General features: G+C 56.2%; 1 protein-coding gene across 3 annotated transcripts in view; it reads right to left on the minus strand.

Annotated features, from left to right (window-relative positions):
• CNTFR (ciliary neurotrophic factor receptor) overlaps positions 1-15697 on the minus strand; it is a 38211-nt gene extending 22514 nt beyond the window's left edge. Inside the window, exons 1-2 of one of the 3 annotated variants that reach the window (XM_012770113.3) lie at positions 15532-15697; positions 7596-7709 (exon numbers count right to left, since the gene is read on the minus strand). The gene's annotated coding sequence lies outside the window, so the exon portion shown is untranslated. Of the gene's footprint in view, positions 1-4495; positions 4562-7595; positions 7710-15531 lie in introns of those variants that run through there. The other 2 variants (XM_076008813.1, XM_012770118.3) reach the window with 2 other exon arrangements.
• Positions 15698-15979: the final 282 nt, after the last annotated feature.

Consider the following 15979-nt stretch of genomic DNA (forward strand, 5'->3'; position numbering starts at 1 on the left):
CCATTGCCAGGGACTGGGGTGGGGTCAGGAACATTCACCTGATGGAGGGCATCTAGCCTAGTGCAGGGCCAAGGTAACTCCCCACCAGCTTCCTGTTGCCCCCCAGCCCCCATAACCCCAGACTCCAGAATCCCACAGTGTGAGGGGAAAAGGCACCCTTTGTCCTAGAGACACATCTCCTTCGCCTTTCCCCACGGCAGCCCTAGAGGGTCCATCTCCAGAAATGGGGCCAGAACACAGGACACAGCATGGACTAACTGATTCAAATGCTGGGGAACTCTAGAAGCCTCAGACCTGCAGAGGAATTAGGCTGAAGCAAGGAAGAGAGACACATGTATTTGGAGATGGGAAAGGAAACGAGAGACAGCAGGGACAGAGACAGGGACAAGGACATGGTGGGCAGGGAAGAACAGCACCGGCAGAGGGGAGCCTGGGAGAGACAGTCAGGGCGGGCAGGAAGCTCCAGGAGGGGGAGGAGGGGCTGAGGCCGGGAGGCCCCCAGATCCCACCAGGCCTAGGCAGCCTGGACAGCGTGGGCGGTGGGGGCGGGGGCAGAGGCCCGAGCTGTCCAGAGGCTGGGGGGGGGGGACCAGGCCAGGAGGGAAGCCTGGCCCCTGGCAGCTGGCCCAGCAGGCCCCCCACCAGGGAGGGGGCGGGCCCAGGTCAGGGGCCAGCTCCTGGGCTGGGGCGGGCTGGCCATGGGCTGGCCATGGGCGGGCAGACTCCCACTCCTATGATGTGTCTCTCTGAATCTCTTGTCTCTGGCTCTTTCTCCTTTCCCTCCTCTCTGAATCCAGACCTGCCTCTCCTCTGGGCTCTCAGTGCCCCCATCCCAAGTGGCATAGGATCCAGAAGCAGTGCCTGGGTTCAGGATTCAAGACTTGTCTCTTCCTGAGCTACCACATCTGCACCCACTCCAGGGCAAGCCTTGGTGCTAAGGAGAAAGGACCCCACCTCCTCCTCCTCAGAAGGGGGCAGGATAAACTGAGCACCAGTGGGAGGGGGGCCAGGAGGGAGGCAGGGGGAGCAGTCCCCCAGCCCCAGCCGCTGGCTGAGGTTGTGGAAAAGGAGGCGGCCCAATTGAGTGAGTTAGGGGGGTGGGTATCTGCACCTGCTGTTGTGACCTCCACAGCCGGAGATGGGGGCCTGGGGGGGACAAGATTCCAATGGATTTTGGCAGCAGCCTGGACTCTAAGTGCTCAAAACCCCCATTCCCAGCCTCTTGCACCGTGGGGACCCTGAGATCAGCATGTGCATGCCCTGTTGCACGTGTGTGCGGGCGTGTGGTCAGCGGGGCCTGTGGCCCTCCCATGACAAGCCTGGCTAGACAGCTGGGGAGGTGTCCTAAGGAGCTGGGAATCTGTCCCACCAGCCTGTGCCCACATATGAGGCCCACTCAGGGCCCTGCATGCCGCCTGGTAACCTGGGCATAGGCTTGTATATGCACATACATGCAAGCCTGTGCGTACGCAGCCCTCTAGATGCAGAAGGCCTGAGCTTTCTCCCTCGAAAGTCATCTGGTTCAGCCCCTGCCTCCTGAATGGGGAGCAGGAAAGGGCAGATAAGTTCATATCCTCCCCTTGGACAAATGGGCTCTGGACAACTTCACAGAACCTGAGGTAAGTGCCCAATCCCCCAAGTCCAGTCTAGTCTCTTCTGGCTTCCAGTAGAATCAGGAGTACCCCTCCACCCAGGAAAGGCCCACACACTAGTCAGGTTAAGTCTGTGGGGAGTGGGGTGCTGCTCCTCTTGGAGAGACAGAATGCGCCAGAAGGAGGTTAGACAGCTGGAAGAACTCCATGAAAAGTGGGGGATGGGCAGAGCAGCAGGGCTGAATGAGACTTCCCTTAGCTTGGGGATAGGGTAGGGAAGGCCCACAGCAGATGAGGGGGCAGGAAGGAGGCTGCAAGGCAGGCCCTCCTTGGAGACAGAAGGACAGACAGAATGGCTTTCCAGACTTGAAGGCTGGGACAAAGACCTATTTGCCTCAGCATCTCCTACCACACCCCAGCCTGGCCCCACTACTGCCTCGGTGCAGACACACCCTTGAATACACACACAGAGGCAAATGCATGCAAGCTCGTACACACACACACACACACACGCGCGCACGCGCGCGTGTGCGACGGGGGCAGCAGTACATGTGAAGCATTGGCTTGTAACAAAAAAACTGAAGATGGTCTTTCTGACAGAACCAATTTGGGTGGGGGGAACAGAAGCTTCAACTGTATTCTGTGTTCTGTTCTCGATGCCCCCTTAGCATGCATGCACACTGTGCATGCTACTTCTGAGGAACCTTCTGGTCTGCTGGGCAAGAGCAAGCCATCCTTCCTCCCCCCCTCCTCCTCTCCTCACAGTAGGGAAGCTAGAGCAATCTGTTCCTGATGGGTAAACACAGGCATGAGTAGGAGCGCACACATGCTCACGCACACACCAGCCACTCGGGGTCACACAAGACTCAGAGCTCACTTTGCCCCAACATATAGCACACACTTGGGCTCTTGCTATCACCCAGCAGAGCTCCCAAAGCCCCCACCTCCTCATACAAATAGCCAGAGCTTTACAGACACACCCAAGCAGCCTCTTGCAGACACTGGCATTCAGAGTCTGCCATCGTGGCCACACATCATGGCCTCCCACATGGACACCTGCTGCCACAGCCTCGCGTACGCTGGTGTACAGGCACATACACATTATAGTCACAGTTTCTTTCTCTCTCTCTCTCTCACACACACACACACACATACACACACACAGACTCCCTCACACAAACAGACAAGGTCTCACATATGGATACCATCACACACTCAGAACAGCCAGCCTTCCGCACAGATACCATTGTACACCTCCAGAAACTCAAAGCCCCCAGTCACCCTCGGCCTCTCACGCCCCACACCCGGCAATGGGAAATATCCAGATACACACTTAGAGTAGTCACACCGTGCTGGGACCTCAGGTTGCCTAGTGTGCTCGAGGGGAGAGAGAGAAAGCCCAGGGTGGCGTAAGGCAAGAAGGAAAAGGAAAGGAGGGACTTTGTCCCTAAAAAGTGAGAAAACAGATGAGATGATTATTCCCCAGACAGCTCCTTCCTCCCCTAACTCTGCTTGCAAAGGCATTAGCGAATGAAGGGAGATCCACGCCAGACAGGAAGGGTGAGACAGCTCCTAGGTGAGAGAGATGGTGGCACTGGTAGCAGCAGGAGCCAGAAAACCCCAGAAACCAACCCATTCCCCAGGCCCTTACTGCCTCCCCTCCTCACCCCTCTTCTCCAGGATGAGGATCAGCAGCAGCTCTCAGCCTAGTTATCTGCTGTGTGATTCCAGGCCTCTTCAAAACCTCTCTGTGCCCGTAATTGTCAATAGGGCATCCAGATACCAGGCCTGCCTGAGGAACCAGCAAGAGAGGGTAAGGAGATGGGACACTGGCCTCAAACCCCCAGCCCCTGCCAAAGCCCTGTCAGACCTGGGGGGGGTGTGGGGGGGGCAGATCCCCTGCAGCAGGAGGCAGCAGTAACAGCAGAGCAGGTGCTCCGCTAACTAACTAACCACTGAGGAGGAGAGTCCTAAAGTGTCCTCGGACCCTGCAGCCCTGCCCTCCATCACAGGAGGAGCAGAAGCTGAGCTGCCGAGTCGCTGTCCAGGCAGAATGGAATCCAGGCTGTGCTGGCCGGTCCCCAACCAGGAATGATCAAGGATGCTGTTGACATCCTTGCCACTTGCCACTTCAGGTGTAGCCGGGGCTCTGATTCCCCTATCCTAAAAGGAGCCTGATATGGATCCATGGAAGCCAGGCAGGGAAGCAAACACCAGGCAGCAGGACCTAAGGAAACTAGGCAGGGGCCATCCCATAAAGCCAGGTGACAGGGGCTTATGGAAATCAGGGAGTGGAGACAGAACAAACCAGGCAGCAGGGTGTAAGGAAACCAGATGATAGGACCCAAAAGAAGGTAGGCTGTGGTGGCCAAATGAAACCAGGCAGTGGGGACTAAAGTTAGCTAGGAGGTGTGGACAAATGAAGCCAGGCTTTGGGGATCAAATGAAACCAGGCAAGAGGCCCACAGGATGTGAGAAAAGAAAGATATCAGGAGCTCATCTCCTCTGTCTAGATGTCACCCCCGCACCCAGGGCCCCTCTCTCTCTAGCCCCCTCCCACCCAGGCGGTGGTCCCCTCCCCCAGGCTGATGGACACAGCCAGAGCCCCCTCCCCTCTCAGAGGCCTGGTCCGATTGCAGCCAATGGGCCCCGGCCCCATCCCTGGGACCTCAGGAAGTCCCAGTCCCTCCCACCGGCTGCAGAGGCAGGGGGGCTGGGGGGAGAGAAAGAGAAGAGAAGAGAGACAGCTTGGCAGGGGGAGCGCGCCGAGCAGCCGCGGGGGGCGGGGGCCGAGAAAGGAGCGGGAAGCGCCGAGGCGGGCTGGCTGGCTGGCGGGCGGGCGCGGGTGGGGGCGTCTCGGCAGCGGCAGGGGTGACAAGTCCTTCGGCCCTGCAGCCACTGACCTGGGTCCCCACGCAGGCGCCCCGTCGGTGCCTCCGGCGCTCCGTGGGTTCCCGCTCCGCCCGCGACCATCGGGTCCCCCGGGCTCGGGGCTGGAGCCCGGCCGCCCGCGCCGCCCGGGGAGGCAGGAGCGGCCCCCCCAGCCCGGGCGGGCGGGCGAGGGGCCGGGCTGTGAGCGACGCGGGCCCAGCCGCGAGCGAGCGACGCGGCGAGCGGGCCGGGAGGAGGGGAGGAAGGAGCGCGCAAGCGAGCGAACGAGCGAGCGAGCTAGCGAGCTAGCGGAGGGAGCGAGTGAGGGACGGCATGCAGTGAGGTCATCCTTTGAATCTAATTGTCTGAGTCAGGAGGAGATGTGGCACTTGATGATGGGGGAGGGGAAGGAGAAGGGACCCTCCCGGCTCGGGTCTGGGCCCCTCCTCACACCCAGGGGCGGCCGGGGCCTCGCTTCCCCCGCCCAAGGCGAAGTTGCCTCGGGCCGACTGGGGCAGACCCTGCCCGTCTCAGGGTTGACCTCTGCTGCCTGTGGGGATCAGCAAGTGGTGAGATGTGGGACCCAGTCCCAGCTCTGGGCCCCCTTCCTACTCTCCGGGGGTGATGAGGGGTCCCCCACCCAGGCCCAGCTCACCTTCCCACATTTTTTAGGGTATGGGAGGCCCCCAACCCATACTCAGGTCATATTCCTGCCCTCTGAGGCGACAGAAGAACTTAAGCCAGCCTTCCAAGTTACCTTCGTGTACTTGAGGAGCATGCGGCCCCCAACTCTATTCCCCAAGTTACTTCTTGCTCTGTGAATTTGGAGGAATCTGGAAACTGAACTCCAGCCTCACAGCCCTGCCCTCTGGGAATGATACTGCAATGCCACCCAGTTCTCCAGCTACTTTCGGCGTTTTGCGGGGGATAAGGACCTCCAACTGACCCCCCTGACCCCCCCTTCCCTATTCTGCATGCCCAAGTCCCCCTTCAGGAGGGACAAGAACAGGGCCAGACCCCTAGAGTCTCCAGGGACTGCCCAAGGGGCCAGGCTGCCCAGAGGGTGAGGGGCAAGTCAGCAGCTGGGCCCTGGGCTTGTCAGGTGTGCACACTGGTGCATGGACACATGAGCACACGCACACATGTGCACAAGCACACGGGGTGGGGGCACACGGCAGCTGGGGAGGCTCACACCAAGGGCCACACATTCCCTCCCTCGGCCCCGTGGGGGAGGGGTGATAAATATTTAAGGGGCTTTTAGCTCAGAAGGGGCTGTAGCTGGGGGAGGGAGGGGGATCCACGCTGCCTGATTAATGGGGTTACGGGCTTGGATCAATCCGTCCGCCCGCCGCTCCCTCCTCCCCCCTCCTCCCTCCCTCCGCCTAATGCGCTTTATCAGGAGACGCTTTTCTGACTTGGCAGCGTGGAGCGTTTTAAATAGACCCATTTAGAGCTGGGGTTGGGGGAGAAGGAGGGGGGTGGAGGGAGACAGAGATTGAGACAGGCTGGGAGACAGAGACGAATCAGGAGAGAGAGATGGGCTTCAGAAGAGAGAGACTGGGAGAGGAGAGACAGAAGGAAATGCAGAGACACAGCTGAGATAAGAGACTGAGGGCGAGACTCCCACGGAGGCGAGATGGAGAGAGAGAGAGGGTGACTGGAGGCCAAAGGGAAGCTGGGGGGCCAGGAACAGAAACAAACAAACACAAAGAGACAGAGAGAAAAGGAGCCACCAGCACTGGGGAGAAAACCAGAGAGAGGCTCTCTGCAAGGGCTGAGTACTAGCCTGGGAGAGAGCAGATATCTTTTATTTCCAAAAACAGTTTTTCATCCACTTTGTTAAATTAAAAAGCTGTTTTTAAAGTGGTGCTGAGGTGCTGCTGGGGGAGGGTGGACTGAACTGCCAAGACCTCCCTCCCCAGCCTTCTCCTCAGCCCCCACAGAAGCTGCCTCAGCCTAAGCCCCTGGAGTGTTCTCCAGCTCCCCTGCTTTCTGCGGTCCTCTGAGATCCCCAGGAACGGGGTCAGGGCATCTGAGCTACTGTTCACTGGCAGGAAGTCCTTCCTGCTGTCTGGCCTCAGTCCCTCCTGCTGCAGGGAGCCCGTTCTTTCCCCTAACCACTATCCCTCTCTTCTCCAGCTCCTATCCCCAGCTCCCGAAGGTGTTGCCAATTTGGGGGGAGGATGACGTGCCCTCACAGCTCAATAGCCCATGTTCCCAATAAGCCATCAGACCCCTCCCAGTGTGCCCCCATAAATATTATCTATTATTCTGTAAATCCGTTTCCCAGCCCCATCATAGTCTGAACTTTGATCAGATACCCACCCCATGTCCTTGGGTCCTCTGGGTACAATGAGTTGAAAAGCTTAACTCTACAGCCGTCTCAGGCCTCCCTTCTCCTCTGGGCCTCAGCTCCATCTTAAGCCCCTTTTATGTGTCTGCCTGGGGTACCCCACTCCACCCTCAACAACACCCCAGTCCTAGTTCTGAAAAGTTAGTGCCCCCTCCCCAAGCCAGGAAAATGGCCAGTCTGTTTGGGAGCCGAGATGAAAAGCCTGGCCAGCCTTTGTGGGCCTCTGGCGGGTTTTGGACAATAGGCCCTTCCGTTCCGCTCCAGTGCCTCAATTCCTTGGATGCCCCCACCCCCGGGCTGCCAATCCGGGGGCCTGGCCTTGCCTGAATGAGAGGCAGAGAGAGTCAGGCTCAGCCACATAGCTGGCCCCAGAAGATTCTGGACTTTCTGACTCCCCCAACCCCATCTCCTCCAAGCCCAGCTGCTCCCCCAGTAAGCCAGAGAGATGTTTTGGGGGTAGAGAGGAAACCTGAGGGCACTGAAATAGCAACATATTCCCATATCTGGGATTCAGCCCCCCTGAGTGTAGAACCCAGTTTCCTGACCTGGTTTCCCCTTGCCTGTGTGACCATAGGTAAGTCCCTTCCCTTCTGTGGGCCTATAATGGGGCATGAAAAGCCCCAGCCAGGCTGAGATCAAAACCTCAGGAGGAAGGACAGAGGAATGGAACGAAGTGATCTCAGGCCCTGCTTCACTCATGTCCCCCAGACCTAGAGCCCCAGTGCACCTGCCTGATGCCCTGAGATAGACCTGCCCCACCTGGGTCCCCAGAAACCTACCTTGTCACTATTGGCTGCACGCCAAGCACATCAATGTCCTCCTCCTGCTCCAAACCAAACTCTTCCCAGGACTTCCAAAACCAAGGAGGTGAGATGATGTGACAAGGCTGGATTCTAGAAGGGCAAAGGGTATAAATAAGAGGTCACAGGCCTTAGTCCAACTCAGAGCTCATTCTCTACTCACAACCCTGCTGTGAGAAGGGGAGAGAGGCAGGCAGCAGATAAATGTCTGGAAGAACAGTTGGGAGTAGCACAGACTCTTTCCAGTGCCCCTTGCTGCCTTCAGGTTCTGAACCACAGGGACAAAGGAAGGCCAGAAAACAGTGGCCTGATACCACACACAGACACAGACCCACAGACAATCCAAAATTCCCTCACAACCAGTGGGACAGACACAGGCACCTCCATATCACATACATCCTCACACGCAAATTCACAGTCACAGGTCACAGGCATGGCATGAAGACCCACCACCATAACATTTTCTTCCTTATCACCATTATGATTTATTAAGTATGACTTCTTCATGAGGTGCAGTCTATCATTCTTCCCATCTGACAGCTAAGGAAACAGGTTTAAGGAGGTCTTCCCCAAGACCACAGTTCCAGAGCCTAGGTTTGAGTCCATATCTAGCTCCAAAGCCTTTCTACTACACCAATTTGCCTCTGCAGATCACTCACCCACCTGCACAGTGCCTTTCCCAGCAATTATAATAGTGGCTAGCACTTGATCAGGGTCCTTGATTAGCCAACATTGTGATAAGTACTTAAACTTACACTCTTGTACTGAATCATCAAAACAACCTTCAGAGGTAATCCTGTTTCCATTTTGCAGACAAGAAAACTGAGGCTAAGAGAGCAAAAGCAGCTTGCCAAAAGTCACACAACTGGTCATTGGTAAGGGAGCTGATGTTGAAAGCTACTGTTGCTTCTATGGACTCCAGACACTCATCAGACCCCTCCCCTTCTACAAGACCCCCAGAAAATCCTCAGGATCCAACTGCCCCACTCAAAAAATCCACAGGTTCCAGATGTATCTACCAAAGGTGTGATTAGGTGCCTAAAAACATATCATGAGAAAGGAACTCCATGTCATCCAATCCTGCCCAGAGATGCAGAGATATCACCAACCAGGGAGAGATTGCCAGACACTAAAACAAGGTAATAGAGACAGGCTGACTAATGGTGACAGCTACAGACACACCGAGATACAGACCCAAAGAGAGGGAGATAAAGGGGAAGACAGATACACATTAGGCCAAAGAATGAGAGAGAGTAAGAAAAGGAGACAATAGAGGGAGAGGAGGGTACAGGCTGACATGAAGAAACATACACATATACTCCAATATGCTCAGACACAGAGACACACATAGATCCATCCAACCTTCCCAAGAAAACAACTGTGAAAGCAAGCAAGGCTCAGGCTGTGTGTGGTGTGTGTACGTGTGTGCGTGTTGGGGGGGAAGCATGCAGAGTCTGTATTGCTACGCACATTACACCAGCTGCTTCCAGCAATTTCATCTGATTAATAATAAATGCCCCATAATTACAGCCGCTCCCCCAGTCCTCCTTCCTGTTTTTTGTCAGCTGCCGCCAGGCCAGCCCCCCATGGACCCCATGGCCCCCTCCATCCTCACCTGCTGCTTTCTAGGAGACTGAGAGAATGTGAGCCGATGGAGGAGGCCAGACTCTCAATCTGAGGTGGGAAATCCATTTCTCTCTCTTGGATTAATCCCCTTTGCCTCTAAGCAAAAGGTCATCTCATTTAGGTCTCACTTAGAACTCTCTCCCTACCTGGGTATAACCTGTGACCCCTAATAAGGCCTGAGGGCCTATGTCTGGAACACAGGGAGATGAGCTCCCCTTTCCCACTGTTTATCACTCACTGCTTAAAGAAGTCTCCACCCACAAACTTCACCTAGCCTTGGAATCCCACAGGCTCAAAGGAGGAAGAGACCAGGGCAGGGGGCCCTACCCCATCATTCCAACCCCAGGCAGCCAGAGTCTCTGCCCACTGTGTACCTTCAAGCTTTGGACACTGGGTGGCTCCGCCTCTCCATTCCTAAGCACCCCCCCACCCAGGTCCACCTCCTTCCAGGCCTCCCACCCGAGCTCTCCAAGGCAGCTCTATCAGAATCAGCTGCGAGTTTGTGCTGATCTGTTTCTAATCGCTGGGGCCTGGTTCACGCTTGTCCCCCCCCCCAATATTGATTCCATTATTTGGAGAGTCATTGACGTCAGGGGCCTGGATCAGTTCCAAAACCGCCTTCTCTCCGGGCCTGGGCCAGGGCCCAGCCCCCCCATCCCGCGATTTCACGGAGGGGCCCAGAAAGGTCAGCTCATGGGCCAAGGTCACACGGCATCTGCCCTCTGACTGTGGGCTCCTCTTGCCTTTTTGGGACCACTACTCAGCTCCCTTCTCCTGGAGAGAGGGGCTACACAAAGGCCTGGGAGTTAGAAGCCAGGCGGGGGGCTATAAAAGGGAGTCTGAAGAACCTCATTGGGACCCTGGCTGCAAAGAAGGGCTCTCAGGAGGTAGAGATGGGGTCAGGGGCTCAGGAAGGATACTTGGGGAAGATTCTGTTTTCTTTGCCACACTCTTATTTTGGAATATCTTGAAGCTGGAGTTGAAATGGTTCCTACTGACTACTTGATTTTTATGTCTGATATCAGATGTATCTATGTCCAGACTCTCTAAGAAGGAAATTATCTGCGGTGTAGGATAACAGATTACCCTAAATGTTGCCATAATTTCACTAACAGGCACCAGTAATTTTATAAATCTTTGCTCCATATAAAACAAAGGCTCTGTCTCCTGTGCATCTCCTACCCATGCTGCCTCAGTTTCCCCACACTCACATACTCTCTGAGTCTTTCCTATCTCTGAGTGAGGACATGTCTCTCTCTCTGTCTCCCCATCTCTATCTGACACCAGCCCACACAGCGACTTCTAGGCTATGGCTGGACAGAGTATTTTTAGGATCCAAACCCTGCGTTCTCAGACAGACATTAATAACCAATACAGATAGTCTATGGTGCCCACAGCAGCTACACAGCCTCAGAGCCCAGCCTTGGAGGCTCAGAGATAGGGTCTATTCCCAAGGCTAGAGTCCAAGAAACCCAGACCTAGAGACAGCAACGGTCATGCTCACAATCATACGGAGAAAAACAGAGAGGACAGAGTGCCCCCTACCCCCTGCCACAGAATTACGGTTACGCCCTGTCCCAGTCTCCCCTCATCTAGACCTTTCCAAGGAAAAAGACACCTATCCTCTGAACTCCTTCCCTGAGTGAGAGGAAGTCCTTCCTGTAGTCTAGCCTGCAAACATTCAGGGTTCCTTTGAGCCAAATAGGGGTATACTACAGGGGCTGTTGGGTCTTAAGCCACAAACTCCAGGGGGTTCCTTCTCCCAGTGGTCTGTACCACTCAACAATTCATCCCTCAACATTTACTGAGCACCTACACCCTGCCAGGCACTATGTGGGAGCCAGGGACATGGTCCTGCATACAAGGAGCACCCAGTCTGATGGGAGAGAAAAAGATGTATTGTTCACTCCATACTGTCCTCCTACTGTGTACTAGGTCTGTGCTGGGGCAGGGGGTGCAGCAGTGAGCAAGGCAGACCCAATCCCTGGTCCCACAGAGCTCACAGGCAACTAGTAAGCAACCTTGCTAAGTGTGGTGTGGGCAAAGTGTGATGGGGCACAGCAACTACCCTGAGTCTGGAGAAGCCTGTCCTCCTACACGATTGAGGACTCTTCAGTCCACTCCTAAACTCAGACGGGCCCTTGCGCTGAGCACAGGACACCAACATAGTCTGACCTCAGTTCCTCCTCGGTAGCTCCAGCCACAGCTCCTGGGAGCTGGGTGTCCACAGCAGCAGGATCTAACTCTTCCCCCACATCTGCTTGAGCTCCTCCTTCCACCCCTCGGCACCCAGAGATCCCGGGCTGGTGACCCCCAACCCAGCACAGCTCTGTGCTTTGGGGGCTCTCTTTGCCCTCTGCAGAGGTAAAGGGGGTTGATGACCTCAGTGCTCTCTGTCCCCAGGGACCACTGGCCCCCCCAGCCCCTCCTCACAGGAAGCTGGAAGCCCTTGTGGGTGTGGTCACTCAGGCCACAGGAGTTTACATAGCTGAGGTCTCCTGCTCCCCTCACCCCACAGTGGGGCTCAAGGAGGGGTCAGCTCTCTCTTCTCAGCCTCCTTGCTCTCCAGGACCCCCCAAACCAGGCACACATGGTCCCCCCAACCCATCTGCATTTCAAAGAAAATCTACTCCATATGTTTCCGATTCATTTACACTTCAACTCGCCATGGGGGGGCAGAGAGCAGGGCGCCTTGCCTCCAAGCCCCCCACCCCCATAAGGGGCTGGAGAGCATGTGTCCCCTTCAGAGACAGGGAATAGTTACAGCCCAGCCATTTTAGCCTGGGGGTGGAGGCTGCAGAGCCATGTCCCTACTGTGTGGGCTCCCATGGTGGGGACAGTGTACCTCAGGCAGCCCCACCCACAGGTCTCTATCTCAGGAAGGCATGTAAAGTCCAGGGTAGTGTCTCCAGGTCAGGTAGACCTCCAGGGCTGGCTGCAACCTAGGCCCCCCAGGGCCACTGCTCCTCTGGGGAGTAGAGAGGGAACCCTGGGCATCCTCCTGCAGGACTGAGGACTCTTCAGCCAGGATGAGGGCTCAAAGGGCATTGTAGGAGGCATCATGAGATATAACATAACATGGCCCCTATCCCTCTCCAGCCAGGGCAAAGGGGAAAGGTGGAGAGGGTGGGCTGCAGGGCAAATGGGAGAGGGTGGGCTGTAGTCTCCTCCTCCAGCTACATTGTCACCATTTGGGGCTCCTGTCTCTCTTAGAATCACAGATTCAACACGCTGGAACAGTCACGAGAGCCAGAGATCTGCTCCCTCACCAGGTCTTCACACCTCTTCTGGCCTAAGGATGATTGGGATGGGGGGTGGGGAGAGGTCTTGGGAGGACATGAGTCTTATTTCCTCACACATGGCCTTCCTGAAGCGGTATCCAAAACTATTTAAGGGGGACATGCATGTACATGACACATGGAGGACTCTGAGGGCTCATGACACCCCTATACCAACAAGCCATTTCAGACTGTCCTGCTGAGAGCCTGGTCTTATGGAAGCAAAGGCAGAGAGGTCTGACTGGGTCAGCGTTTCCCACCACCCCCTCCATCAGCCCACAGCCCAAGTCAGGGACATGACCAAATATGTACCTTCTCCCCTCCTCACTTTTAAAGGGGACAGGTCTTGTAGCAGTCTCTGTTCCTCACCTCAATTGTCCCAATCCACACCACAAACCAAAGGGAAGCACGCAGGCATACGTGAGTCCTGAAGTCCACCGTTTGATTGAACACTACAATCTTACCGTGAGTCTGAACGTGAGCCCCAGGATGGAAGTGTGAGTTAATGTAGGTTTCCGGGTCTAATGTCAGTCTGAGTGTGAACTCCAAGATGGAAGTACTGATTTGAGCATGAAGCCAGGTCCCAGGGTGAGTCTGACTGTAAGCCCGAGTGAGTCTGAATGTGAGCTCCCGGACTGAAGTGAGTCGAACTGTGGGTCCCAGGATTCTCATGCAAGTTGGTGTAAGCATTAGAGTTCTAGTGCAACTCTAAGTGTGAGCCCCTGGTCTTAAGGGCATTCTGAGCATGAGTGAAGGTGGCTCATAGGGATGAGTCTGAGTGTGAGCACTGAGGTCCCTTTTTAAGTCTAAATGTGAGCCCCAATGTGCCCATGTAAGTGTGAATGTGAACATCAGGATCCTAGTGTAAGGCTGAGTGTGAACACTGAGTCTCTAAGTGATCCAGGATGGAAGGAGAATCTTGAGTGTGTGCACCAGAGTCCTAGTGTGAGTCATAGAATCTCATGTGAGTCTGAGGAAGTCACCAAGATCCTGGTATGAGTCTAAGTGTGAGCTCTAGGTTACCCATGAAAGTCTGACGCCAAGAGTTCCCACATCAATCTAAGTATGAACCCAAAGGCCCAAGTATGAATCTGAGTGAGCTCCAGGCTCCCCATTTGAATCTGTGTGTGAGTCTCTAGTCTTAGTGTGACTCTGAGTATGAATCACAGAGTGTAAGTGTGAATCTGAGTAAGCTCCACAGTCTAAGTGGGAGTCCAAGTGAGAGCCCTAGGACCCCAGAGAGATTCTGAGCATGAACTCTAGGTCTCAATGCAAATCTATGAACCAGAGGATAGAAATGTGAACCTAAGTATGAACGTATAGTCCCAATGTGAGTCCAAATGTAAGCCCAGAGTTCCAATGTGAGTTTGAGTATAAACCCCAGGACTGAAGTATATATTTGGATATGAGCCCCAGAATGTAAGTCTGAATGTGAGTATAATTCCCACTGTGTAATCCTGAGTGTGAGCCTGTATGAGTGTAAACCCTAAGACTCTAGAATGAGTTTAAGTTCCAACTGTGAATATGAGCATGAATTCCAGAGCTCCAGGAAGTCTTGAGTGTGAAATCAAAACTCCTGGTCTTTGCATAGGAGGGTCTCAGTTCGAGTATCAGCCCTGAGAGAGTGTGAACCTTAGCTCCATCTCACCAATCCTAGCCAGGAGTCCCAGGAACCAGCTGAGAGGACTTCTGTGTGGGTTGTGACAGTGGAGACAGAGGGCCATAGTTTGAGACACAGAGGCCCCTCCACCCCACAAGTCCTGGCTAGACCTACATCCCTGGGAACACCCAACTGTTCAAGCCCCATCCCCACACATGCAATGACACACCATCACACCCAGAGTTAGACACACCAAGGTATACCTGGTGTTTCAGATCCTCCGGACATACAGCAATTATAGACACACAAACACACCCAGTGTTTCAGACTCTCACCAGTTCATTGCTTACAGCCCAATGACACAGACACAAATATACTAAGTATTACAGGCAAAACAACTAGTGTTACAGACACACTCCTACAGTGGCATGCAGACACACACCCAATGTTGCAGACAAGCTGCCAGCCACACAGACACACACAGCCGCTTCTCAAAGAGAGACTAGACGAAAGAGAAAGAAAATCCTGAATTTTCAACTAGGCGTGAAATAGTCCTGCCCGCCTGAAGCTACTGAAGGGGGGAGGGGACCAAGGGAGCGAGCTAGAGAGAGCGAGCTAGATGCTGGAGGAGAGGCTCCGGAGGAGCGGAGAAGGAGAGCTGTCCGTCTGGTGACCTCCCCACGGCCCAGCCCCCACGCACTACTCTGAGCAACACAGGGACACCCAGGCCGGCTCACACAGAGCCGCACTGGAGGAGACACACACGGGCAGACTCACAAAGAGACACTTGGGGATATACCACAGGCGGACTCACACAAACCAGGAGGACTTACAAAGAGACACACTGAAACAGACCCACTACATGGAGGTATATCTCCAGGCGGACTCAAGAGAAAACCACGGGCAGGCTCACGCAGACAGACAGACACACACACAGGCGGATTCACACGGACACACGCACTGGCAGACGCGCAACCCTCTGTTCACACCCCCGGGCGCTTTGAAGTCCAGATTTCTGCGCGAGAAAGAAGCCACCTTTGGGTGAGCAGGGACCACTGCGACCCCCCCCAAACCCCGGAATTTTCCCAGACCCCGCGCGTGCAGCCGAGGGGTGGGGAGAACAGGGATACTAGGACAAACCGCGCTGGCCACCTCCCTCCACTCGACTGTCCGGCCCCACCACCACCACCACGCCCAACCCCCGGAGCGCCGAGACGTGGGGGGCCGCTTCTCCTGCACCCCAACCCCCGAGTTTGCAGGCAAAGTTTCTCGTGAACTTTCCTGTACCCCCAGGCCACGGGCCCACGCGTGTCCCCTCGCTCTTCCCGCGCGCACGGGGGCCGCCGGTCTGTCCGTCTGCCTGAGGGTTTGAGGGTCCGGCCGCGCGCGCGGTCCGCTGCGGGACACTCACCGTGCACTCGGGCCACCCGGACTTCGCGCCGCGCCCTTCGACCGCCCCCAGCAGGGAGCAAGGCAGGGAGCGCGGAGCTAGCACCGCTGCCAGATCCCACCGCCGAGCCCCGCGCCGCGCAGGCTGGAGCCGCCGCCTCCGCTGCCGCCGCCGCCGCCCGCTCTGCACCGGCTCCTCGGCGCTCGGCGGCTTTAACCCCCCCATCCTCCTCCCTCCCTCGCGCGCTCCCTCCCTCCTTCCCTCGCCCATGTGACCGCGGGCGCCCGCTCGGCCGCGCGCGCCCTCGCTCCCCTCCCCCTCTCGCCTTGTCTCCCCGCGCCTCCGCGGCCGCGCGCCACGACCCCTCCCCGCCACGGCCCCCGCGCGCCGCCGCCTTGGCACGCTCCCGCGCCTGGCATGCGCGGCCCGCTGGCGAGGGCACGCGTGCCCGGTGCAGGCCTGTGGGCCC

The sequence above is a fragment of the Microcebus murinus genome, chromosome 12 (genome assembly GCF_040939455.1).
Source record: "Microcebus murinus isolate Inina chromosome 12, M.murinus_Inina_mat1.0, whole genome shotgun sequence".
NCBI classification, from domain to species: Eukaryota; Metazoa; Chordata; class Mammalia; order Primates; family Cheirogaleidae; genus Microcebus; species Microcebus murinus.